The following is a 26,540-nucleotide window of genomic DNA, read 5'->3' as shown; positions in this document are numbered from 1 at the left end:
AGATGAGGCCACAAGTAGGCTAATTGAATAAATTTAAGGGTCTTGATGACCCCAGGATGACCCATAAAAGATGAAGAATGAGCCCAAGTAAGTAATCTTTTTCAGAGATTAGAACTAACAAAAGTTTTACCAGGCGGAGGCATTGGAACTATAGAAATTTGAGTTGATAAAAAGGAGGTTGGACTTACAATGGCCTGTTTACTTGCATGATCATTAGCCTAAGAAGAATTGAAAGATCGAGAAAGAGCATCCGCTTTCTTATTTAAAGACCCTTATCTATGAGTTAGTTTGAAATTGAATTGGATGAAGAAAAGAGCCCAACTTGCTTGCCGTGGATTAAGACATTGAGTGTTTTGGAGATACAGAAGATTTTTATGGTCGACGTATACTTTGAAAGGATATTGAGCTCCCTCTAGGAGCTATCTCCATTACTTAAATGTCAACTTGATGGAAAGCAATTCTTACTCCCCAATAGCATAATTTTGTTCAGTGGGTAGGAATTTCCAGGAAAAATATCCACATGGATGGACTCTCTTATCCTCACATACCTGTGATAACACCGCCCCAACTGCTTCTGAGGATGCGTCCACCTCCACTTGTAATGGACAATTTAAATTGGGCTGACAGAGAATGGGTGCAGACATAAATGCATGTTTTAAGTCAGGGAAGGCTTTGGTTGCTTTGGAAGTCCAATTTGAAGGATTAGCTCCCTTACGTGTCAGGTCTGTGATGGGTGTGATGATCGAAGAATAATTCTCAATACATTTTCTGTAGAAATTAGGAAAGCAAAGGAAGTGTTGAATTCCTTTAAGAGTAGAAGGAGCTGACCAGTCTCGAATGTCTTGGACTTTAACGGGGTCCATTTGCAATTCCTATCCAGAAATGAAGTAACCGAGAAACGGTATAGATGTTACCTCGAATGTCCATTTCTCCAACTTACAATACAAATTATTTTTTCTCAGGTGAGTAAACATCTCCATAACTTGGACCCGATGGAACTCCAGATCTTTAGAGAATATTAGGATGTCATCCAAGTACACCACCAAACATTTATAAAGCAGGTCTCGAAAAAGTTTGTTCACATAACTTTGAAAGACAGCATCGCTGTTACACAGACCAAACAGCATTACAAGATACTCATAGTGTCTGTCCTGGGTATTAAAGGCCGTCTTCCATTCGTCTCCTGAATGAATGCAAATTAAATTATAGGCTCCCCATAGATCTAATTTCCTGAAAACTGTAGCCCCCTCCACTCAATCAATCTATTCTGGAATTAACGGGTGCAGGTACCGATTCTTGACAGTGATATTAATTCCACGATAATCTATACACGGACGCAAGCCACCATCTTTCTTTTTGATGAAGAAGAATCCCATTCCTGCAGGAGAGGAAGAGGGTCTAATAAAGCCTTTGAATAAATTCTCTTTTATATAGTCCAACATGGCCTGAGTCTCAGGAATGGACAAAGGGTAAATTTGACCCCTGGGAGGTGTTTTACCCAGCACCAAGTAAATTGGACAATCCCATTCTCGGTGAGGTGGCAAGGAATTAGCTCCTTGCTTACTGAAGACATCCACAAAAGGTCGGTAAACAGAAGGCAACTCGGAAACATGAGCTGTATGGAGAGGTTTAACAAAAGCTAAGCAGCCTTTGGAACAGGATTCTCCCCAGGAAAGGATCTTCATGGTTTGCCATCTGAGCTGAAGATTATGTTTTTGTAACCAGGGTAATACAAGAATAACATCATGAGAGGCTTTGGAAATCACGAGGATGGAGATACATTCAGAATGTAGCATGCCCACTTTCATTCTAAGGGGCACAGTAAGATGAGTGATTATACCTTTGGGAATTCAACTTCCATCCACCGCCATGATAGAAGTCCGAACTCCTAATTGCTTAACTAAGGCTGAAGAAATGAAGTTCTCAGCTGCCCCAGAGTCAAGTAATGCTGAAATAGTCACTAATGAAGACAGAACTTCTGAACAAATGGGCAAAGTTGTTTCCTTCTTGGAACATGATTGAAGGGTAACTCCTAGCTTAAACTCTCTAGAATAAGCTAGGAGCAGGAGTTTTCCAGCCAGAGTTTACAAGACTTGATGAAGTGGTCAGAGGAACCACAATACAAACATTCCTTCCCCTGCCGGCAACGAGTACGTGTGGAGGAAATGAGGAGGACGAAGATAGTTTCTTCTCATATACTTTAATGAGAGAACAACATACAGGTTTACGTATGATAGACACTCAAGAATGAAGGTCTGTGAAATGATTGAAGCAAGAAACAAAGGAGATTGTAAATGACTTGTAGAGTCTGCGTATTTAGATATAGTTCACTAGGAGTGAAGAAACTGAATGTGTAAAGATGGGGCTGAAAACTGTAGAAATATGGTTGCTGGATATCTGAAGACGTGGCTGAAGAACTCTGAAGAAATGTGGTGATTGAATATTTAAAGACGTGGCTGAAGAACTCTGAAGAAATATGGTGATTGGATATTTAAAGACATGGCTGAAGAACTCTGAAGACGAATGGATACTGATTATTAGAAGGCATGGCTGAAGAACGTGGATATTCGAAGACGTGGCTGAAGAACTCGGATATTCAAAGACGTGGCTAAAGAACTCTGAAGGGAGACTGGCAGAACCCACAGGGTCCCAGGGAACCTAAAGTACCAACCGGAACACGGTTAACTGTGGGTGGTGTACTGGAGGGCTGGTGGGTAGTATGCAGTGGTGAAAAGCAGGTATTCACAGGGAGCGGAGTGGGAACCAAGACTACCTGGAGACACAGAATCTATGTGTGGAAGCACAGAGCTGAGCTTTTGCTAAGCAACAAAGCACTGGCAGAAAGTGCAACAAGCTGCCCCATTTTAAAGGAGGAAAGGCACCAGTATTGGCTGTACACTTACCCTGAGAAGCCCCTTTGGTTCCTGAGCCATTTTGGTCTCCAACATGTCCACCTCCCATGCTGCAGACACACAGAAATGCAGGAGCTTGCCTGGTCTCTCCACCTCCCATCCTCCCGGAAGCCGCACATCAATGCTGCCATCGCGCCTTGTCCCTGCCCGTCCACTCATTGCTGCTAGCAGCCGGATCACCAGTGCCCAGATCCTGGTACAGCACTAAGTCTTTGGCTGTGCATGACAGGTGTGCAATAATGTGTAATGGGCATTACGGTGTGCAGAATAATGTCTAATGGGCATTACAGTGTGCAGCATAATGAGTAATGGGCATTACATGTGTCATGGGCATTAAGGTGTGTAATAATGTATAATGGACATTACAGTGTGCAGCATAATTTGTAATGGGCATTACGGTGTGTGATGTGTATTACAGTGTGTAATAATGTGTAATGGCCATTACGGTGTGCAGCATAATGTGTAATGGCATAACGCTGTGTAATAATGTGTAATGGGCATTATGGTGTGTAATAATGGGGGTAATTCCAAGTTAATCGCAGCAGGAATTCTGTTAGCAATTGGGCAAAACCATGTGCACTGCAGGGGAGGCAGATATAACATGTGCAGAGAGAGTTAGATTTGGGTGTAGTGTGTTCAATCTGAAATCTAATTTGCAGTGTAAAAATAAAGCAGCCAGTATTTACCCTGCACAGAAATAAAATAACCCACCCAAATCTAACTCTCTCTGCAAATGTTATATCTGCCACACCTGCAGTGCACATGGTTTTGCCCAATTGCTAAAATAATTACTGCTACGATCAACTTGGAATTACCCCCAATGTGTAATGGGCATTACGGATTTTTAATAATGTGTAATGGGCTTTACAGTGTGTAATAATGTGTAATGGGCATTACACATGAGTAATAATGTGTAATGGGCATTAGTGTGTAATAATGTGTAATGGCCATTATGGTGTGCAGCATAATGTGTAATGGGCATTATAGTGTGCAGCATAATGTGTAATGGGCATTAAATTGTGTGCAGCATAATATGTAATGGGCATTACGGTGTGTAATAAAGTGTAATGGGCATTACAGTGTGCAACATAATGTGTAAAGGGCATTACAGTGTGTAATGTGTAATGGGCATTACAGTGTGTAATAATGTGTAATGGGCATTACAGGGTGTAATAATGTGTAATGGGCATTACGGAGTGTAATAATGTGTAATGGGCATTACACACAATGGCAGTGTCCCCTTTTTACACATTACGGCAGACAGCGCCCCTTTTTACATATTACGGCAGACAGCATCCCACTTTTTACACATTACGGCAGACAGAATAGAGACAGACACTTACCATCTCTCCCCACTGGCTCAGACAGTCAGGCTCCTCGGAGCAGCTGCTGGCAGATCCCTGGCAGGGGAGGAGGGGGACTGGAGCTGCAGCAGCGCTATGTAATTGGTAGAAGCACCGCTGCAGCTGTCCCTCTGTTTCCGCATTGGCTGCCCGCTGCCGCTCTGATGCTGGGATGAGGGAAGCGCATCTCAGCATTCACAGCAGCGCCGGGCAGCAAATGCGGGAGGGACTGCTGCAGCGCCGCCGCGTGTACTAAAGGGCTGGACTTGCAAAAACTACGAGCAGGGGCGTGTTGTGGGCGTATGCAGATTTTAGATAGGCGGGGCAAACGCATTTTATGCAACTGAACGCACATTTATGGTGTGCAGTTTCTGAGTGACTACAGGTCTACCTTAAAATCTGCACAAGCTGACCTCAGTTGTACAATGTTTGATATATACTGCAATCATTGCTTCATTACACCCAGCTGATACACCTCACACTGCTGACCACAATTCAGTTTATTCAGCTGCATTGAAACTTAACATGTAAAGGAGCGTTAAACTATTTAACACACGTATTACTCTAAAATATATGTTAGTAACCTAATAATTCTTTAAGTTAATAACTATGCAGGTTTGTCAAGAACACACTTGTTTTTCTACAACCATGTACAATAACATTAACAGTACAAGCAAGTTTGTTTTTTTGTTTGGTTAATGGATTTTTGTTTAAAAGCCGAGTGTTTTTTTTATGATTTAAAGCAGAGGTTCTCAAACTCGGTCCTCAGGACCCCACACGGTGCATGTTTTGCAGGTCTCCTCACAGAATCGTAAGTGAAATAATTAGCTCCACCTGTGGACCTTTTAAAATGTGTCAGTGAGTAATTAATACACCTGTGCACCTGCTGGGTTACCTGCAAAACATGCACTGTGTGTGCCCCCGAGGACCGAGTTTGAGAACCACTGATTTAAAGCAACAATTATTATCTTCAAAAATCATACCCACATACATGTGTAAGGTTCCCCCCCTTGACAAAGAAACATATGTTCAATAACATCACCACACTAATTGTGATTTTGTGGATATTTTAATTCTGCACCACTTTATTTTTATTTTTTCACATTAAACAATGACATAAGGAATGTTAATAATAACAAAGAAACATTAATAGGTCATGAATTTAAACTTTCAACATTAAAAAAAGTTTTTTATCCTTTTGCCGCCTGCGTTTGTGGATTCACCAACGGAAGTAGCTCATCTTGTTGTTCGACGCATCCTGTCAGTAGGCATGTTATGTGTGGCTGATGTTAAATTGTGACATCAGAAATCTTTATGCAAAAACTGTGACTAAGTGTAAGTTTTTTTGGAAAAAATGCGAAATTTTAAATCTCATCGCAAAATTTGCAAATTTGACAAGTCCACTTTTTTGTAACATTAGTGTTGCAGATTTTGTTTGGGCGTGCTTTCGCAATTTTGCAGTTGGTTACAGTTTTTGTTAATTTGTACTTTTTACAATCCTTACTGAATAAGCCCCTATTTCTTCTTTACCCAATGTATGGTGGCAGCACTGATATTCTGTGGGATATGCCCGATTCCTCTACTGTTTACTGTTGGCATAGGTCTTGCTAAAAAGGCACTTGTTCTCGTGATAGAGTCAATAAATCCAGACCAGAATTGTCGATTTTCTACAATTTTTTTTTTACATATAAAGCATTTTGGAAAAAAACAAAAGTTTTTCTTGTTTGATTAATGATTGTTAATGCAAACGTCATTTTGTGTAACATATTTTTGTAAAAATCCGAGGGCCAGCGAGACGTTATGGAGCCAATGTATCATTTAATATTTGCTGCCAATTCCCCCAAAACAACTGTACCTCCTAAATGTAAGTAGAAGGGACTGCAGCAGGTATCTCCCATACCTTCATACATGTACATTTCCAGGCAGGGTCAGATATGTTTATTTTAAAAAACATCAACCCTAATTCACCTACAACCAGAAAGTTTGTACAGACATAATTTATTTAAAACAAAAATTACACACACACACACACACACACACACACACACACACACACACACACACACACACACACACACACACACACACACACACACACACACACACACACCCCCCCCCCCCCCCCCCCAATGTGAAATTGATTGTCAATCAGTGTTGCTTCCTAAGTGGACAGTTTGATTTCACATAAATGTGATTGACTTGGGAGTTACATTGTGTTAAGTGTTCGACACACACAATTTTGGTTCCCCTACTGAGATAATGACACATATACGTATATATTATACATCTACATATACACATAATATATGTAATTGTCTCAGTAGGGGACCCAAAAATGTGGGATTTTAAATAAGGGATACAATAGATAGATAGATAGATAGATAGATAGAAAAAAAATGTCTTCCACCCCGCGCTCAACCCACCAGCAGCAATATGGAGAAAGTCCCTGTTAGTGAACTTTCAAAAAATAACAAACAAAACAATAACCAATTGCGCTTGGTATAACTTTAAAACACTCAGATTTTAGTATTTCCAGTAGCTGTTCTTGCACGGTGTGGATTCTTATAACTGGTATCACCTGCAAGTATACCCTCACACCAGAGAACACACCCAAACAAAAAGACGGCCAGAATGGCCTAAATTAGATATGATACCAATTTGTTTTTATTAAAAAACATATAGAATTCCATAAATTCATATGAACATTGTTTACAGATAAAAGGTTCCATACATATAAACATTCTTAAAAGAAATACATCCAGATACAGTCAATAGGTTAACTGTTCAAGCCTTTAAAGAACACCCTCACCCTTATAGGTGTATATTCTGTGGGGTTTACTGATGAACTAGATAAGAGACCGTAACGGATTCGACCCAACGCATTTCGTCAGAACGACTTCATCAGGGGTTTCTGTATGGTATCACTAAAACATAAAACAGGTGATTGGATGGTCCTTTAAAATTTCTAGGATAATTTTTATATACACACATATATGCATATACACATAAGGAAGGAAAATGGAGAAGGAAATATATACATACCAAAAAAAGGAAGAAAGGCCTTCATGGATATAAAACATCCATAGCCCATATATATAGGACCAACTTTTAATAGAGATGGATAATTCACCCAGAATGGTTGTAGGATGGTAAAACCTATGGATATTATTACTTGGTTAGAAGTCCATAATTTTAATATTCAGACATATTTTTAATGGGTGCTATCAGGTATGGTGTCTTATCATATAATTTTATACATACCAAGCGTAAACGCATACGCCGTTAAGGGTATTCAGCTAGTTAATGAACCTGATAGCAGACTCTTTTCAGTTTGTATGCAGGGTCTGTTAAATTTGAACCCTAAAGAATATTTAACAACATTTCAGCTACATATACTTTAAAGTGCAATTATATCACAAACTCCAAAAAGTGAATAATAAACGGTGTGTTCAATAAATTTACATATAGTGAATAATTGCACCACTCAGTGTCGATTTCTATAACATAGAGCTAATTTCATATATAATACTAATCATGGTATCCAATCTCATTACAATTGTGTTTCTTTCAATACCACATAGTTGCATCATATCTAACTCGTTTTCATAATATCTATTTAATATTAATTCCATTCATAATTTTAATACATGATAATACAAAAAATCAGGTGCTCACTTAGATCACAATATCAGTGATTACAATTTAAACATACAAGTCTTACATATTAGACAAATACAGTCTAGTACAATGCATTCCAAATACTTACTGCAGCCACCAGGAAAGAGACACAAGTAACAGCCAAATCCAAAATGAACTGGCACAGCACTGAGACTGCTATTTATTAATCTCAGTGCAAGTCTCACTTCCTGTAATTAGTGGCTCTAATTATTCGTTTTTCCTGGATACTGCTCCTATTCTTAACATAATTCCACACTTAAAAGGATTAGAATAATCCCTAGAGTTAGGTGATCTTTTCAATTTGAAAGAAAAAAGTGAATTGTACTTAAAAACAATTTAAGTGTCTATGAACTACCTATCAGGTGTGTGGATACTGATTCCCTGCATGTGTTCCACTCAGCAAAGGCTGGAACGTATATGTAAGGAGACAAAAAAAAAAAAAAAAAGGGTTTAAATCCTATACTTCATTTATATATTGCTAATGCAAAAAAGCAAGTGTATGTGTTCAATATGCCTATTACCGCTAATCTTTATATCTCCATAGTAAATATCTAAATTTGGTATTGAAAAAGAATTTAGATCCTATCTTATTTATAATTTGCTAGAAAAAGTGTCAAAAACCAAATGTTCGTGCTCAAAATATATTTTACCACTAATCTAGGTGGAGCACTAGATAAACTATTCTTGTTTTGCAACAAATTCTACCATATGTATATATACATATACACATAAAATAATTATTCGAATGCAGAGCCCAAGGCTGGTACATTTATCCACATATTCTAACATGCTTTTAAAGACACAGTGATCGTATACTCCGTAATAAAACAATTTCCCCCCCCTCCTTATATATTGCATTTATTTTCACATCATAGTGCTATTTTACATACATAGGCCCTCATTCCGAGTCGTTCGCTCGGTAAAAATCTTCGCATCGCAGCGATTTTTCGCTTAGTGCGCATGCGCAATGTTCGCACTGCGACTACGCCAAGTAAATTTGCTATGCAGTTAGGAATTTTACTCACGGCTTTTTCATCGCTCTGGCGATCGTAATGTGATTGACAGGAAATGGGTGTTACTGGGCGGAAACAGGCCGTTTTATGGGCGTGTGGGGAAAAACGCTACCGTTTCCAGGAAAAAGGCGGGAGTGGCTGGAGAAACGGAGGAGTGTCTGGGCGAATGCTGGGTGTGTTTGTGACGTCAAACCAGGAACGACAAGCACTGAACTGATTGCAGATGCCGAGTAAGTCTGAAGCTACTCTGAAACTGCGACGAGGTGTGTAATCGCAATATTGCGAATACTTCGTTCGCAATTTTAAGATGCAAAGATTCAGTCCCAGTAGGCGGCGGCTTAGCGTGTGTAACTCTGCTAAAATCGCCTTGCGAGCGAACAACTCGGAATGACCCCCATAGTTTTCAAAATAGCCCCATGTAAAAGTAAAACAAAGAAAAAAAAGAAGAATGAGAGGGAGAAAAAAGGGAGGGAATATAATCTGGATCTTAGTTGGAAAGATAGAATCTATAAAATGATGGGAAACTATAGATCTCATAGGAAAGAGACTATATCAATGTTCTCAATAAGTCCCCCTGGTACCAACGTGTTTAAATTATAGATCCAGTACATTTCCCTTTTTGATAGAAGAAGGTCCCTATCTCCTCCTCTATCTCCTAGACATACACACTCAAGGATTGTAAATGAAAATCCTTTTAAATTTGAATTATGACATTCCAAGAAATGCCTCGGCAGGTTGTGACTTATTACCTTATTTTTAATGCTACGCATATGTTCTTAGATTTTAAGTTTTACTAACCGCTTCGTCTTGCCAATGTAGGACAAATTGCATGGACAAGTAATTCTATAAATGACATACTGTGAGTTACAGTTAACCACCTCTTTCAGTTTGTATTCCAAGCCATTATCCAATAGCCACACAAACGGTTTCTTTTCCATGTGTTTGCAGCAAATGCAATGTCCACATGGAAAACAACCTCCCTTTTTCTTCAGTGAAAGAAATGGATCTGGTCCAGATGTGGATACTTTAGTAGATTTAAGTTTGCTTAGGGCCAGAATGCTTTTCAAATTCTTTGCCCTTCTGAAAATAACTAGAGGTATTGGAGGGAGAGAGGGTCCCAACACTGGATCCTTTAACAGGATATTCCAATGTTTCTCCAATGTTTTTTTCACCATCCAATTTTCTTTGTTATATGAATGAATGGTCGACATTGAAATGTTTTTCTACTTTCTTTCTTGAATTATTTGATAGGAGACTTTGTCTATTTTGTTTCAATGCTCTATCAATCGCCTCCTCTATTTTTAAAGCATTGTAACCTCGTGACAGAAAGCGTTCTTTTAGAATCTCAGTTTGAACCAGAAAGTCGTTGACATTACTACAATTTTTCCGAAGCCTCAGGAATTGTGCATAGGGGACATTCTCAATCCAATTTTGATTGTGACAACTTGTAGATGGTATAAAACTATTAGCGTCCACATCTTTGAAAAAGGTTGAGGTCTTAATATTTTCATTTACTGTACTTTCCAATTTGATGTCTAAGTAATCAATTGTAATCGTGTCTGTTCTGAGAGTAAATTTCAGATTGAATTGGTTTTGATGGATAGCTTCTATAAAAGAGGCTATACTTTGTGAGTCACCATTCTATACAAAAATCAGATCGTCAATATAGCGCCTATAGAATCTAATATTTTCTGTAAAGAAAGGGGAACCATAGACAAACGTGTTCTCCCACTCCCCCATCAGCAGGTTCGCATACGATGGGGAGAATTTTGTCCCCATTGCAGTCCCCTGCTGTTGGAGGTAGTGGGCATCTCCAAACTGGAAATAATTGTGTCGCAGAATATATTCAATACTGTGTAGGATAAACTCAATTTCTCCCACAGTTTTGTCCAAATCAATTTCCAAGGTTTTCTTAACTGCAAGGACCCCCTTATCGTGCGGAATTGACGAATAGAGGGCTTGGACATCGATTGTAAGCCAAGTGTCCCCTTCTCTCCATATATAGTTTGCTAATTCCTGTAGTAAACTAGTAGTCTTTCAAAAAAGATGGCAACCTTTTTACATAGTGTTGTAGTTTGAGGTCTATATAGTGTGACAAATTTGAGGTCAAAGAGTCGATCCCCGAAATTATGGGCCTCCCTGGGAGACATTCACGATTTTTATGCACCTTTGGATGGTGATAAAAAATCAGTACTGTTGGATGTTTTACAAACAGATAATCATATTCCGTTTGGCAGATTACATTTTTTTTCCTAGCATCAAAGAGTAACATATAAAGTTCTTCCTGAAATTGTGCAGTGGGATCTGAACTTAATTTAAGGTAGGTTGATTCGTCATCCAGAATTCTACCCGCCTCAGCTAGGTATGAATCTCTTTCCTGGATGACTACACCTCCTCCCTTATCTGCACTGCGGATAACTAAGTTATCATCTTTCTTTAGAAGGGAGAGTGCTTTCTTTTCTTGAGGTTTCAAATTAGAAGTAAACTTGTCTGGTTTTACCTTTAATTTTTCTAAATTCATCCTTAACTGAATCAAAAAAGATTTCCAGATGGCTACCGCTTGATTCAACTGGATAGAATTTAGATGGAAGGGCCACTACAGGTTTTTGTTCAGTAGTTCTAGACATAGCAGAGGTTGGATTTAAAAAAAAATGCCTTTGCACTGTTAGATTTCTTATATATTTATTCAAGTCAATATAAAGATCAAATTTATTGACATGTGCGTCTGGAGCGAATTTTAGGCCTTTACCTAAAACCGTTGTTTGAGCACTCGATAATTGTCTTTTGGAGAGGTTGAAGAGTCCAACCTCTGATTCTCCACAAGATGAAAAAGTGGCCTTCTTCTCTTGTTGTTTGGTGAGTTTTCTCCCCCCTCTTTCCTCTCCTATAAGAAGACCTCTTTTTCGTCCCTGTTGTAAATCTTTCCGTGGACCCTCGTCAAAAAAAAGGTTGTCGAAAGACATTTGGGGACGGAGATCTCCCAACATCATGTCTTTTCCTATAAGACGGATATCTATCCAATGGTTTTGGTTCCATCTCTTTTTCTTCCATAATGGGGAGAATAGTTAGAGGACCGTCTCCTTCTATTTTGCCAATTATCCCTTTTATAATTCTCTGTATATATAGGAGCATGTCTATATTGATCACGTCTGCTCCTACGTTCAGGCTCTTCATTAACTCGTTTTGAAAATTGATTGACGAATTTGGAATCTGTATTTGACCAACTATTTTATTGTTTACATAATCATTTTTATCCCTAGAAATTTTTTGTTGTTTTCTATAGATAATTTCATCCTCAACTGCGTCTAGTTTCTCCTGTAGGTCAGTTACATCTTTTTTAAACTCCTCACTGTTTTCAAATTTAATAAGAGTAGTTTCTAATTGGTTAAGTTCCACTTCAAGTTTATTTAACTCCTTCTTATTTTCAGTTGCTAATAGAGTCATGAGTTTTATGGAACAGTCCTCCAAAATGGAGTTCCAGTTTTTCATAAAACCCTCATCAAGGTTACCAAAGGTTGGTGTTTTAATCATTCTTAGCCCCCTAGGGACTCGACCCACTTCTATGTATTTTTCTAGCGTTATCACATCGTACCAATTCTTAAGTTCTTTGATCGCTAGTTTCTCTATCAGATTTAATTGTGGATAATAATCTTCCGCATCCTCATCCATACCTCCTTCCACATATTCCTTTGAAAAAATATTTCTACATTTTTGTGGTCTTTTAGACCTATCCCTAAAAATAGGCATTATTTGTCAGCAGGAAAATACAACTAACAGAAAAGATACACAGATACAAAAAAATGTCTTCCACCCCACAAAAAAAGTCTTCCACCCCGCGCTCAACCCACCAGCAGCAATATGGAGAATGTCCCTGTTAGTGAACTATCAAAAAATAACATAAACAAAACAATAACCAATTGCGCTTGGTATAACTTTAAAACACTCAGATTTTAGTATTTCCAGTAGCTGTTCTTCCACGGTGTGGATTCTTATAACTGGTATCACCTGCAAGTATACCCTCACACCAGAGAACACACCCCATCAAAAAGATGGCCAGAATGGCCTAAATTAGATATGATACCAATTTGTTTTTATTAAAAAACATATAGAATTGCATAAATTCACATGAACATTTTTTTACAGATAAAAGGTTCCATACATTCATATAAACATTCTTAAAAGAAATACATCCAGATACAGTCAATAGGTTTTCTGTTCAAGCCTTTAAAGAACACCCTCACTCTTATAGGTGTATATTCTGTAGGGTGTACTGATGAACTAGATAAGAGACCGTAACGGATTCGACCCAATGCGTTTCGTCAGAACGACTTCATCAGGGGTTTCTGTATGGTATCACTAAAACATAAATCGGGTGATTGGATGGTCCTTTAAAATTTCTAGGATAATTTTTATATACACACATATATGCATATACACATAAGGAAGGAAAATGGAGGAGAAAATGGAGAAGGAAATATATACATACCAAAAAAAGGAACAAAGGCCTTCATGGATATAAAACATCCATAGCCCATATATATAGGACCAACTTTTAATAGAGATGGATAATTCACCCAGAATGGTTGTAGGATGGTAAAACCTATGGATATTATTAATTGGTTAGAAGTCCATAATTTTAATATTCGGACATATTTTTACTGGGTGCTATCAGGTGTGGTGTCTTATCATATAATTTTATACATACTAAGCATAAACGCATACGCCTTTAAGGGTATTCAGCTAGTTAATGAACCTGATTGCAGACTCTTTTCAGTTTGTATGCAGGGTCTGTTAAATTTGAACCCTAAAGAATATTTAACAACATTTCAGCAACATATACTTTAAAGTGCAATTATATCACAAACTCCAAAAAGTGAATAATAAACGGTGTGTTCAATAAATTTACATATATTGAATAACTGCACCACTCAGTGTCGATTTCTATAACATAGAAACCAGTTATAAGAATCCACACCGTGGAAGAACAGCTACTGGAAATACTAAAATCTGAGTGTTTTAAAGTTATACCAAGTGCAATTGGTTATTGTTTTGTTTATATATATATATATATATATATATATATATATATACTTAGAAACAAAGTCGGCGGCACTCAGGAGACAATAATGCGGTGAAACAAATGGGTCCTTTACTTCAACGTTTCGGGGTTCGAAACCCCGTCTTCAGGACACACACAGTGAAACCGTGAAAAATAACAATTTAAATACCTTACCTGGCGTCTCCCTGGCCGTCCTCACCGCGCCTCCGCTCGGTTTCCGGGATACAGGCTTCCGGTTCCGGCCGCGGTCACATGACCGGATACCCGCTCACCAGGCCGTCATCAGAGGACGTGGAGGAGTGTTGCCAGGATACACCTGACAACAAAACGTGCAAAGACATTATTATTTGCATAAATTACAGTGAAAAAAATGAAAACTGTTTTAAAACATCTATAAAACCATTATAAGACAGGCTAGCAATCACACAGCCTGAGTAGTAACAAACACTTAGTGTCAACAACATATTCTATTAACACTATTTATGTGACCATAATATAGTTGTGTTAATCTTTGTGATAATACGTGAACTAAAAACATGGATTAAAAACATTTTTGGCTCAGTGTTCCGTGACCATATAACTACATATTATCGGCTTGTAAAGCCTAACAGTGGTATTCTTAAAACTACTGGACACACAGCACATCCCCATCACTTAGATAATCCAATCATGAGACCGGAATATGCTACCTGTAGAGGAACTACTGTTCAATTAATTCTAAATACCTATTCCCTAGTCTGTCAACAAATGTACATATATTATCATGATTAATGACACTCAACTCTAGCCCCCTTGTTGGGACCCATGTATCCCCTGAGATGGATACCACCCATGTCCAGCAATCCTTCAAATAAAGTTGCTCATCCCTAGGGATTCATTAAGGCCCTTCAGACTGAGTGTATTAAGCATTAAAATCCACCTTGTTTCTAATTGGAGCAGATGTTTCGCCCTGTCCCCCCCTCTGATTGAAAAGGGGGCCTGGTCTATAATGCGGTATCTAAGTGTAGCCAGGCTGTGTTTAGCTACTGCAAAGTGCCTGGCTACTGGTTGCTCACTTGTACCTGTATTTATGGCCGCTCTAATGGCTGACCTATGTTGGGTCATCCTGACTTTGAAACTACATTCCGTTTTCCCAACATAATGCTGCCCGCAAGGACATTTAAGCAAATATACCACAAACTTGGAATTGCAGTTAACCGATACATGGATCCCAATCCTTTTCCCAGTATACGGATGCTGGAAAGAATCTCCGGGTATCAGAAAATTGCATGTGGTACACCCACATTTATAGCAGCCTTTTTTCTGTTTCAAAAAATGTGAAGCTGCGACAGTTTTTTTAGAGACATCAGATTTTACCAATAAACTCCTAAGATTTTTACTCCTGGTATAGCTAGGCATGAGTTTGCTGTTTTTGAACATCCATAATTCTGGATCAGTCTGAATAATAGGCCACAGCTCTTTAGCCTTTTTAGTGGTATATCTGCTGGCCGTATTATATTGATTGACCCATGGAAAAATATTTCCTTGGGCCTTCCTCTCTTTGCTTTCCAATAACTGATGTCGTGGTTTGCTCATTAGAATTAATTGAACAGTAGTTCCTCTACAGGTAACATATTCCGGTCTCATGATTGGATTATCTAAGTGATGGGGATGTGCTGTGTGTCCAGTAGTTTTAAGAATACCACTGTTAGGCTTTACAAGCCGATAATATGTAGTTATATGGTCACGGAACACTGAGCCAAAAATGTTTTTAATCCATGTTTTTAGTTCACGTATTATCACAAAGATTAACACAACTATATTATGGTCACATAAATAGTGTTAATAGAATATGTTGTTGACACTAAGTGTTTGTTACTACTCAGGCTGTGTGATTGCTAGCCTGTCTTATAATGGTTTTATAGATGTTTTAAAACAGTTTTCATTTTTTTCACTGTAATTTATGCAAGTAATAATGTCTTTGCACGTTTTGTTGTCAGGTGTATCCTGGCAACACTCCTCCACGTCCTCTGATGACGGCCTGGTGAGCGGGTATCCGGTCATGTGACCGCGGCCGGGACCGGAAGCCTGTATCCCGGAAACCGAGCGGAGGCGCGTGAGGACGGCCAGGGAGACGCCAGGTAAGGTATTTAAATTGTTATTTTTCACGGTTTCACTGTGTGTGTCCTGAAGACGGGGTTTCGAACCCCGAAACGTTGAAGTAAAGCACCCATTTGTTTCACTGCATTATTGTCTCCTGAGTGCCGCCGACTTTGTTTCTAAGTGTATGCACAGACTTTGCAGTCTGCCTGGAGGGCACCGGAGCATCGATTCACTTGCAGCCTTTTACCTACGAGTGCCGGACCAGTATTCTATATATCACTCCTGGATACTCTGCAGCAGCAGCGGACACAGGTTTGTGTCAAGGCACCGTGCTATAGCTTTATTATTGAATACCCTACTCAGGACGCTTCCTGGCTTTTGTGCAGCACGTCAGTTGCACAGTGTGAATCTCACACATGATCTTTTGAGCACAGTGTATGTGGCACACTACAAGGACTTGAGCACTTTTCTACACCAGCACATCTCAGCCAGACTCCGCTACCATGGCAGAAGGAGGTGCAGATTTGGATGAGGCTGCCTCTCTACTAATGCTGAGTGACAACTTTGAAATGTTCAGTTTTTCTGATGTTGAGGCTGAAAATATCCTTTACAGTGAACCTGCGTTTGCCATAGATGATGTAACCTCCAACGAAGATCTTTACAGGGAACTCTTCAAATTGAAGAAGAGGGAGATAGATTTTCTCTATCATGGAAAGACCCTCTCTGATTACTACCGAGCAAAACAGATACCCAGAGGATTTCGGATCCACAATATGCCTACCATAGGCAGACACAATGTGGTATTCTGCAAGCGCTGGATCTCCATTTTAAATAAATGCTCGATGGACTTAATCCTTCTGGTTATAGAAGAGTCCAAGAAAGAATTGAGCATCACCAGGGCCAGCATCAGCTCGTTTGAGACCCAGCACGGAACAAGCTTGATGTTTGATACTACCACCAAATGGATGGACAAACTTACCTCGCAAGTGGAACAATATCAGAGGGATTTGATACGATACAAGAAGCAGAAGCTGGCTCGTGTCCAGCAAGATTACACACAACATAGAGTATATGCGTGGCTGGGAGCCAAATCTCAAACACAACAGCAAGGCCCTAGGGGACAAGCGAGAAGGAGACGGACGGTCCAATTCTCCAGCACCTCGGCCAGTGATAATGAGGAGGGTACATCTACCCGGGGAGATCGAGCACAAGATGTCCCTTTAGGGACGCGCACCCGGGCCGACATCTCTGGCAAAAAAAGCAGCCCACGAGGAGGGGGGGCCAAAAGAGGCAGAGGGAGAGGAGCCGCATCAGACAAGAAACCTCCAAGAACGACACGCAAGTGATATTCAACCTCTCATCATTTTCACTAACTAAGGACATGACTGGGGTATTGAGCAAGGGTTTATCTTATGTGCCTACCCATAAGCCAGACATGGTACAATGGAAAATTGACACATATAGACTACAACGTAATTTGAAGCTCAAAGAATATTTTGGTAAACATCCCCCAGCAATTGGCGCAAGCAGCGAGTCCTCAGTACCGGATGCTTTAAGAAAAATTTCTTCCAAGTCTCATTTCGAGCCAGTATCCACCAACCCGTCCATTAAAACATTTAACCGGATGGTGGAAGCATCGATAGAGCATCCCAGTGAAAGAACACATTCGAATTTAACTAAAGGAGAACATCTGGCGCTTAAAGAACTAAGGGCTAGAGATGACATTGTCATACGCGGAGCAGACAAGGGGGGAGCCATTGTCATAATGGACTGGGACAAATATAAAACTGAATGTACAAGACTCCTTGGCGATACCTCCACGTATGCCCATCTAAACCAGGACCCCACGGCCAGGTTCCAGAAGGAATTAGATGGACTGCTATCAGAAGCCCTCGTTGAGGGCGTTATCACGATGGCAGTACATAAGGCATTGGGCAGAGTACATCCAGTGACTGTTAGGGTCTCATGCCCTGTGCTGCCACGTCGTCATGGCAACCGGGAGACAAGTGCTAGTGGAGTAACCTGAGCGCAGCTGATACTCCGGTTCGGGTCTTTTGCTGTGCAGTGGTTATAGGCTCTGTGCACGGCAGGGGATCCGTGCTGGTTTTTGTGCTCACAGTCTGTGAGGTCTGAGTGGGGCGTGGACAGCACCTGCTTTATAAGGCCTCTTTTCAGGGTAAGCAGATGCTGCTGAATCTTTGTTGGTTAGTCAGTTCATGAAAGTTAGCCAGTACTGTGTAGCTTTGTATTTGTTTGTTGCTTACTGCAAATAGGCCTGGGGATTTGGTATTACACTCTGCCAATCCAGACCTAGCAGTAAGACTGGAGTCAGTCGTTTAGCTTGCTGGGGTTCTGTTACTACTCTGTGAACTTAGCAAGTTTGCGGCTGTATTCTAAGACTTGCCTGTCTAATCCTGTCTCACTGTGCTAGGTGTCAGGGGTCAGTTTAGTGGCAGTAAGCTAAAACCTGTGCACTGCAAGTGAGAATTAGGATTGTGGAGACTCTCCTTGTGTCTATCATTCCATCTCTGACCAAGGAGTTTACTGCCACACCCGTTGGTAACCCTTTAGGGTTTTGCTGTTGCCCTTAGCAACAGCATTTCGGGTTCTCTACGTATTAAAACACAACATCTTGCTTTTTCCATCTGAGCAGTTCTAATACAAGGGAGATACCCAGTTCCTTAGCCTCTGGGCTTCTCTGTTCACTTTGTGTGTATTTTGTTACCCTATCACCTTCTGTGTACGTTATGTCATATTCCCCAGTTTGTCTGTGAGTCCATTTGTTTTGCATAACAGTTCAAACACCAGTACATTCCTGCAGACACTGGAGTGCATAACAGTTCTGACACCAGTACTTTCCTGCAGGCACTGGTGTGCATAACATATTCAGCAGCCTAATACTCCTGTTGAAATTTTGTGGGAATATGGAGCATACCCCTCAAAATACGTTGCAACAGGTGGTCGATCAGGTGCAGGTCCTGACTCGACAATTTAATGATTTGTCCATTAAAATGCACACCTCCCAGGCTGCTGGCGGAGCTCCCGCAGCAGCAGCACCTGCAGGGGTTAAGGAGCCGAAAGTAAATCTCCCGGATCGTTTTTCTGGAGATCGCTCGCAGTTCTTTTGTTTCAAGGAGAGCTGCAAGCTATACTTCCGGCTTAGGCCTCAGTCTTCTGGGTCGGAGATTCAGCGGGTGGGCATAGTGATTTCCTTGCTACAAGGAGACCCACAGGTCTGGGCATATGGGTTGCAGCCTGACTGTCCGTCGCTTAAAAGTGTTGATGCTTTTTTTACGGCACTGGGCATGTTGTATGATGACCCTGACAAGACGGCCTCAGCCGAGGCTCAGATTTCGATCCTTAAGCAAGGGCGAAGGCCAGTTGAGGTTTACTGTACGGAGTTTCGGAGGTTGGCCCATGATACCCAGTGGAATGACCCAGCCCTGAGACACCAGTTCCGAAGAGGTCTTTCTAACCAGATAAAGGACCAACTGGTACAATATCCCTTGCCTGATAGCTTGGATCAGCTCATGCAGTTATCCATCCGGGTGGATAGACGGCTGAGAGAGCGTAGGCTTGAAAGGGAGACTGAGATTTCCTTCCTTCCCAAGGGAACCTCAGACTCTGAGGAATTTTCTGAGGAGCCTATGCAGATTGGGGCTACCCGCCTCTCCTCGCGTGAGAAGACGCGGAGGAGACAGCAGGGGTTGTGTTTGTACTGTGGGAATAAAGGTCATGTGGTAGTATCATGCCCAGAAAAGCCGGAAAACTTCAGGGCCTGAGGGTGATGGGAAATATCCTGTCAGGCCAGAAGTCAGAATTTCCCAAGAAGACTTTTATCATTCCGGTGACCTTGAAGATCCTCGGTCAAACTGTCAAGACTGAGGCCTTTGTGGACAGTGGGGCCGACGGGGTTTTTATGGACCGCCAATTCGCCCTGAAACACTCTGTTCCCTTAGTACCCTTGGCATCGGAAATTGAGATTTGTGGGTTAAACGGGGAACCATTATCCCAAGGTAAAATTACCTCTTGCACTAGCCAGATTTCTTTGTTTATTGGAGCCACACACTCTGAAAAATTGTCCTTTTATGTGACTGTCTGTACTTTTGCCCCATTGGTGTTGGGGTTACCCTGGTTAAGGGCCCACAATCCTCAATTTGACTGGGTCTCTGGGGAGATTCTTAGTTGGGGTACTGATTGTTTCAGGAGTTGCTTGAGCCTTCCAGTCAGGCTCTCGCAGCTAAGTTTGCCAGGATTGCCAGGGTGTTATGCAGATTTTGCGGACGTGTTCTCCAAAAAAGTTGCAGAGGTACTACCTCCCCATCGCCCCTATGACTGTGCCATTGATTTGTTGCCAAATGCTAAGCTTCCCAAGAGCAGGTTGTACTCCCTGTCACGTCCTGAGACTCAGGCTATGGCAGAGTACATTCAGGAGAACTTGGCTAAGGGATTTATCAGACCTTCACAGTCTCCAGTTGGGTCGGGGTTCTTCTTCGTGGGTAAAAAGGACGGTTCGTTGCGACCCTGCATCGACTTCAGGGAATTGAACCGTATCACGATTAAAAACTCATACCCACTGCCTCTCATTTCGGTCTTGTTTGACCAGCTTCGTACTGCCACCATTTTTTCTAAGATTGACCTACGCGGTGCGTACAATCTAATCCGAATAAGAGAGGGGGATGAATGGAAGACTGCCTTTAATACCCACTCAGGGCATTATGAATATTTGGTGATGCCTTTTGGGCTCTGTAATGCCCCGGCAGTCTTCCAGGATTTCATGAATGATGTGCTCAGGGAATATTTGGATAGATTCTTAGTTGTATACTTAGATGACATCCTAATCTTCTCCCATTCCCTGGAGGAACATCGGAAGCATGTACGCTTAGTCCTCCAGAAACTCAGAGACCACCGGCTTGGGGCGAAGCTGGAGAAGTGCGAATTTGAAGTTCAGCAAATCGCATTTCTAGGATATATTATCTCCCCAGAAGGTTTCCAAATGGAGGGTTCCAAGGTACAGGCAGTCCTGGATTGGGTGCAGCCCACTAGTTTGAAGGCGCTTCAGCGTTTCCTGGGCTTTGCGAATTTTTATAGACGATTTATCGCTGGATTTTCGTCTATAGTGGCGCCCTTGGTGGCACTCACTAAGAAAGGGGCGGATGTTGCTCACTGGTCTTGTGAGGCTAAAGCAGCTTTTGCCCGTCTCAAAAGGGCATTTGTTTCGGCCAAGGTGCTGCGACACTCAGATCCAGAGCGTCCTTTTGTGGTGGAGGTGGATGCCTCTGAGATGGGTATTGGGGCAGTGCTTTCTCAGATGGGAGTGTCTGATAATCGCCTTCATCCCTGTGCTTACTTTTCCCGTAAATTTTCGCCTGCCGAGATGAATTATGACGTGGGTAACCGGGAATTGTTGGCTATTAAGGATGCACTCGAGGAGTGGAGACACTGGCTTGAGGGGGCTAAGTTTGTGGTCTCAATTCTCACTGACCATAAGAATCTGGCATATTTAGAGTCAGCGAAGCGTCTCAATGCCAGGCAGGCACGATGGGCTTTGTTTTTTGCTCGCTTTAATTTTTTGATAACATATCGCCCTGGGTCAAAAAACATCAAGGCTGATGCGCTCTCGCGGAGTTTTGCTCCAATCCAGGAGACCACCAAGGAGCCGTTGCCCATTGTTTCCCCATCATGTATTAAAGTGGGCATTACCCAGGACCTCTTATCATTAGTCCTTAGAGCACAGGAGCAGGCTCCTCCAGACCTTCCGGTAGGTCTTTTGTTTGTGCCTCCTAGGTTAAGACAGCGAGTGTTCCTGGAATTCCATGCCAAGAAGTCGGCAGGTCACCCGGGTATTGCCAGAACTCGGGAGTTGCTATCTAGGGCGGTGTGGTGGCCCTCGGTGGCTAAGGATGTGGATCAGTGGGTTCGGGCATGTGACATCTGTGCCCGAAATAAGACTCCTAGAGGGGTTCCTGTTGGCCCATTACATCCACTCTCTATCCCATCTAAGCCATGGACCCACATTTCAATGGATTTTGTGGTGGACTTGCCCAAATCCTCGGGGATGACAGCCATCTGGGTTGTCGTTGACAGGTTTTCGAAGATGGCGCACTTCGTTCCACTGGTTGGGCTGCCATCAGCCAGACACCTGTCTGAATTATTTATGCTGCATGTTGTGCGTCTCCACGGGTTGCCACTTGATGTGGTCTCTGACCGCGGATCCCAGTTTGTGGCCAAATTCTGGAGGGCATTTTGTTCCGATCTCCAGATTTCTGTCAGCTTGTCGTCAGGCTACCATCCGCAGTCTAATGGGCAGACTGAAAGGGTGAACCAGTCCTTGGAGCAGTTCCTCAGGTGTTATGTCTCCAAGTGTCAGACTGACTGGGTTGCTCATCTGTCCATGGCGGAGTTTGCCTATAACAACGCAGCTCACTCTGCTACAGGGATCTCTCCCTTCCTTTGTGTGTATGGGCATCATCCTAAGGCCAATTCTTTTGACCCCCTGGACTCCACGCCTGGTGGTTCCTCTGTGGTTTCGGTCCTTAGAGGTATTTGGCGGAAAGTGAAGAAAGCCCTTGTGTCTGTGTCATTAGTGACCAAAAGGGTTTTTGATAAGCGGAAAAGACCCTGCAGCTTCAAATTAGGAGACTTCGTCTGGTTGTCTACCAAGAATTTGAAGTTGAGACAGCCATCTCATAAGTTAGGGCCCCGGTTCATCGGCCCTTATAAGATCACCAGGGTTATCAATCCAGTGGCATTTCAGTTACATCTGCCCCGTTCTTTGGGTATCAATAAAACATTTCATTGTTCCCTTTTAAAACGGGCGATTAGTAATCCTTCTTCCAGTGGAAGACCTTCCCCTCTTCTGATACGTGGCCAGAGGGAGTTTGTTGTTGAAAGGATTCTTGACTCCAAGGTGGTTCGGGGTCGGCTGTCATTTTTGGTGCACTGGAAGGGGTATGGCCCGGAGGAGCGGTCGTGGGTGCGCAGTTGTGATCTTCATGCCCCCAGACTGATACGCTCTTTCTTCTCGCAGTTCCCCGATAAACCCGGTGGTAGGGGTTCTTTGACCCCTCGTCAGAGGGGGGGTACTGTTAGGGTCTCATGCCCTGTGCTGCCACGTCGTCATGGCAACCGGGAGACAAGTGCTAGTGGAGTAACCTGAGCGCAGCTGATACTCCGGTTCGGGTCTTTTGCTGTGCAGTGGTTATAGGCTCTGTGCACGGCAGGGGATCCGGTGCTGGTTTTTGTGCTCACAGTCTGTGAGGTCTGAGTGGGGCGTGGACAGCACCTGCTTTATAAGGCCTCTTTTCAGGGTAAGCAGATGCTGCTGAATCTTTGTTGGTTAGTCAGTTCATGAAAGTTAGCCAGTACTGTGTAGCTTTGTATTTGTTTGTTGCTTACTGCAAATAGGCCTGGGGATTTGGTATTACACTCTGCCAATCCAGACCTAGCAGTAAGACTGGAGTCAGTCGTTTAGCTTGCTGGGGTTCTGTTACTACTCTGAGAACTTAGCAAGTTTGCGGCTGTATTCTAAGACTTGCCTGTCTAATCCTGTCTCACTGTGCTAGGTGTCAGGGGTCAGTTTAGTGGCAGTAAGCTAAAACCTGTGCACTGCAAGTGAGAATTAGGATTGTGGAGACTCTCCTTGTGTCTATCATTCCATCTCTGACCAAGGAGTTTACTGCCACACCCGTTGGTGACCCTTTAGGGTTTTGCTGTTGCCCTTAGCAACAGCATTTCGGGTTCTCTACGTATTAAAACACAACATCTTGCTTTTTCCATCTGAGCAGTTCTAATACAAGGGAGATACCCAGTTCCTTAGCCTCTGGGCTTCTCTGTTCACTTTGTGTGTATTTTGTTACCCTATCACCTTCTGTGTACGTTATGTCATATTCCCCAGTTTGTCTGTGAGTCCATTTGTTTTGCATAACAGTTCAAACACCAGTACATTCCTGCAGACACTGGAGTGCATAACAGTTCTGACACCAGTACTTTCCTGCAGGCACTGGTGTGCATAACAGTGACTCCTTTATTTTACATCATCCCCAAGGTTCACAAGGATGTGAATAATCCCCCGGGCAGACCGATCATCTCTGCCAGGGGGTCATTATGTGAACCTTTAGCGGTTTATTTAGATTCCTTCCTACAGCCGTGTATACAAGCGACTCAGACGCATTTGAAAGATACGTCAGCCATGTTAAAAAGGTTGGAGGAGCTGAAAACCGTTCCAGCTTCCTCCATTCTGGCTACTATCGACGTCTCGAGTCTATACACGTGTATTCCACACCAGCAGGGAATACAGGCAGTGAGGAACCTTATCACCAATAATCCGCTATATACTGGCCCTGACCCAGATTTCTTTTTGTCATTATTAGAATTCACGCTCACACATAATTATTTTTTTTATGATAATGAATTTTATTTACAGCTCACAGGGTGTGCGATGGGGTCTTGCGTGGTCCCATCGTTCGCTAACACATTTATGTGGGAGACAGATAAGGATTTATTTTTGTCACAACCGATGATTTTGCAGTATCTGGTTTTATATACCAGGTACATTGATGATTTGTTGGTGATATGGTCAGGACCTAAATGTGACTTGGAGAATTTGATTAATGTACATAATGCATCTTTCAGCCCAGTTAAATTTACCATGGTCATGGATACCCAGCAGATCAATTTTTTGGATGTGAAGATAACTGTTGAGGAGGGCATGATTAGTACATCCATGTATATAAAAGAGACCGACCGCAATACCATATTACGGTTTGATAGTTTTCATCCTAAGGCCACTATATATGGTTTACCCTACTCGCAAATGTTAAGAGTATGCAGGATTAATAGTGACCCCAATATACGGGATAAACAACTTGATAGTATGACATCTAAATTTCTCGAAAGGGGGTATCCTATTGAGCTGTTACTTCAGGCACGGCATAGAGCATTGAGCAAACCACGACATCAGTTATTGGAAAGCAAAGAGAGGAAGGCCCAAGGAAATATTTTTCCATGGGTCAATCAATATAATACGGCCAGCAGATATACCACTAAAAAGGCTAAAGAGCTGTGGCCTATTATTCAGACTGATCCAGAATTATGGATGTTCAAAAACAGCAAACTCATGCCTAGCTATACCAGGAGTAAAAATCTTAGGAGTTTATTGGTAAAATCTGATGTCTCTAAAAAAACTGTCGCAGCTTCACATTTTTTGAAACAGAAAAAAGGCTGCTATAAATGTGGGTGTACCACATGCAATTTTCTGATACCCGGAGATTCTTTCCAGCATCCGTATACTGGGAAAAGGATTGGGATCCGTGTATCGGTTAACTGCAATTCCAAGTTTGTGGTATATTTGCTTAAATGTGTTATGCACACCAGTGCCTGCAGGAAAGTACTGGTGTCAGAACTGTTATGCACTCCAGTGTCTGCAGGAATGTACTGGTGTTTGAACTGTTATGCAAAACAGATGGACTCACAGACAAACTGGGGGATATGACATAATGTACACAGAAGGTGATAGGGTAACAAAATACACACAAAGTGAACAGAGAAGCCCAGAGGCTAAGGAACTGGGTATCTCCCTTGTATTAGAACTGCTCAGATGGAAAAGCAAAATGTTGTGTTTTAATACGTAGAGAACCCGAAATGCTGTTGCTAAGGGCAACAGCAAAACCCTAAAGGGTTACCAACGGGTGTGGCAGTAAACTCCTTGGTCAGAGATGGAATGATAGACACAAGGAGAATCTCCACAATCCTAATTCTCACTTGCAGTGCACAGGTTTTAGCTTACTGCCACTAAACTGACCCCTGACACCTAGCACAGTGAGACAGGATTAGACAGGCAAGTCTTAGAATACAGCCGCAAACTTGCTAAGTTCACAGAGTAGTAACAGAACCCCAGCAAGCTAAACGACTGACTCCAGTCTTACTGCTAGGTCTGGATTGGCAGAGTGTAATACCAAATCCCCAGGCCTATTTGCAGTAAGCAACAAACAAATACAAAGCTACACAGTACTGGCTAACTTTCATGAACTGACTAACCAACAAAGATTCAGCAGCATCTGCTTACCCTGAAAAGAGGCCTTATAAAGCAGGTGCTGTCCATGCCCCACTCAGACCTCACAGACTGTGAGCACAAAAACCAGCACCGGATCCCCTGCCGTGCACAGAGCCTATAACCACTGCACAGCAAAAGACCCGAACCGGAGTATCAGCTGCGCTCAGGTTACTCCACTAGCACTTGTCTCCCGGTTGCCATGACGACGTGGCAGCACAGGGCATGAGACCCTAACAGTACCCCCCCTCTGACGAGGGGTCAAAGAACCCCTACCACCGGGTTTATCGGGGAACTGCGAGAAGAAAGAGCGTATCAGTCTGGGGGCATGAAGATCACAACTGCGCACCCACGACCGCTCCTCCGGGCCATACCCCTTCCAGTGCACCAAAAATGACAGCC

General features: G+C 42.1%; 1 long non-coding RNA gene across 1 annotated transcript; it reads right to left on the bottom strand.

Annotated features, from left to right (window-relative positions):
* Positions 1–6,956: 6,956 nt before the first annotated feature.
* LOC134983135 (uncharacterized) lies at positions 6,957–8,053 on the bottom strand. Its single transcript, XR_010191606.1, has 4 exons — positions 8,022–8,053; positions 7,517–7,615; positions 7,298–7,411; positions 6,957–7,179 (listed from the first exon to the last, which is right to left on the bottom strand). It is a non-coding gene; the product is annotated as an uncharacterized LOC134983135 (long non-coding RNA).
* Positions 8,054–26,540: the final 18,487 nt, after the last annotated feature.

Source organism: Pseudophryne corroboree, assembly GCF_028390025.1.
Source record: "Pseudophryne corroboree isolate aPseCor3 chromosome 3 unlocalized genomic scaffold, aPseCor3.hap2 SUPER_3_unloc_1, whole genome shotgun sequence".
NCBI lineage: Eukaryota > Metazoa > Chordata > Amphibia > Anura > Myobatrachidae > Pseudophryne > Pseudophryne corroboree.
The sequence above is the reverse complement of the archived record's forward strand: the minus strand, read 5'-3'. Positions and strand labels throughout refer to the sequence as shown.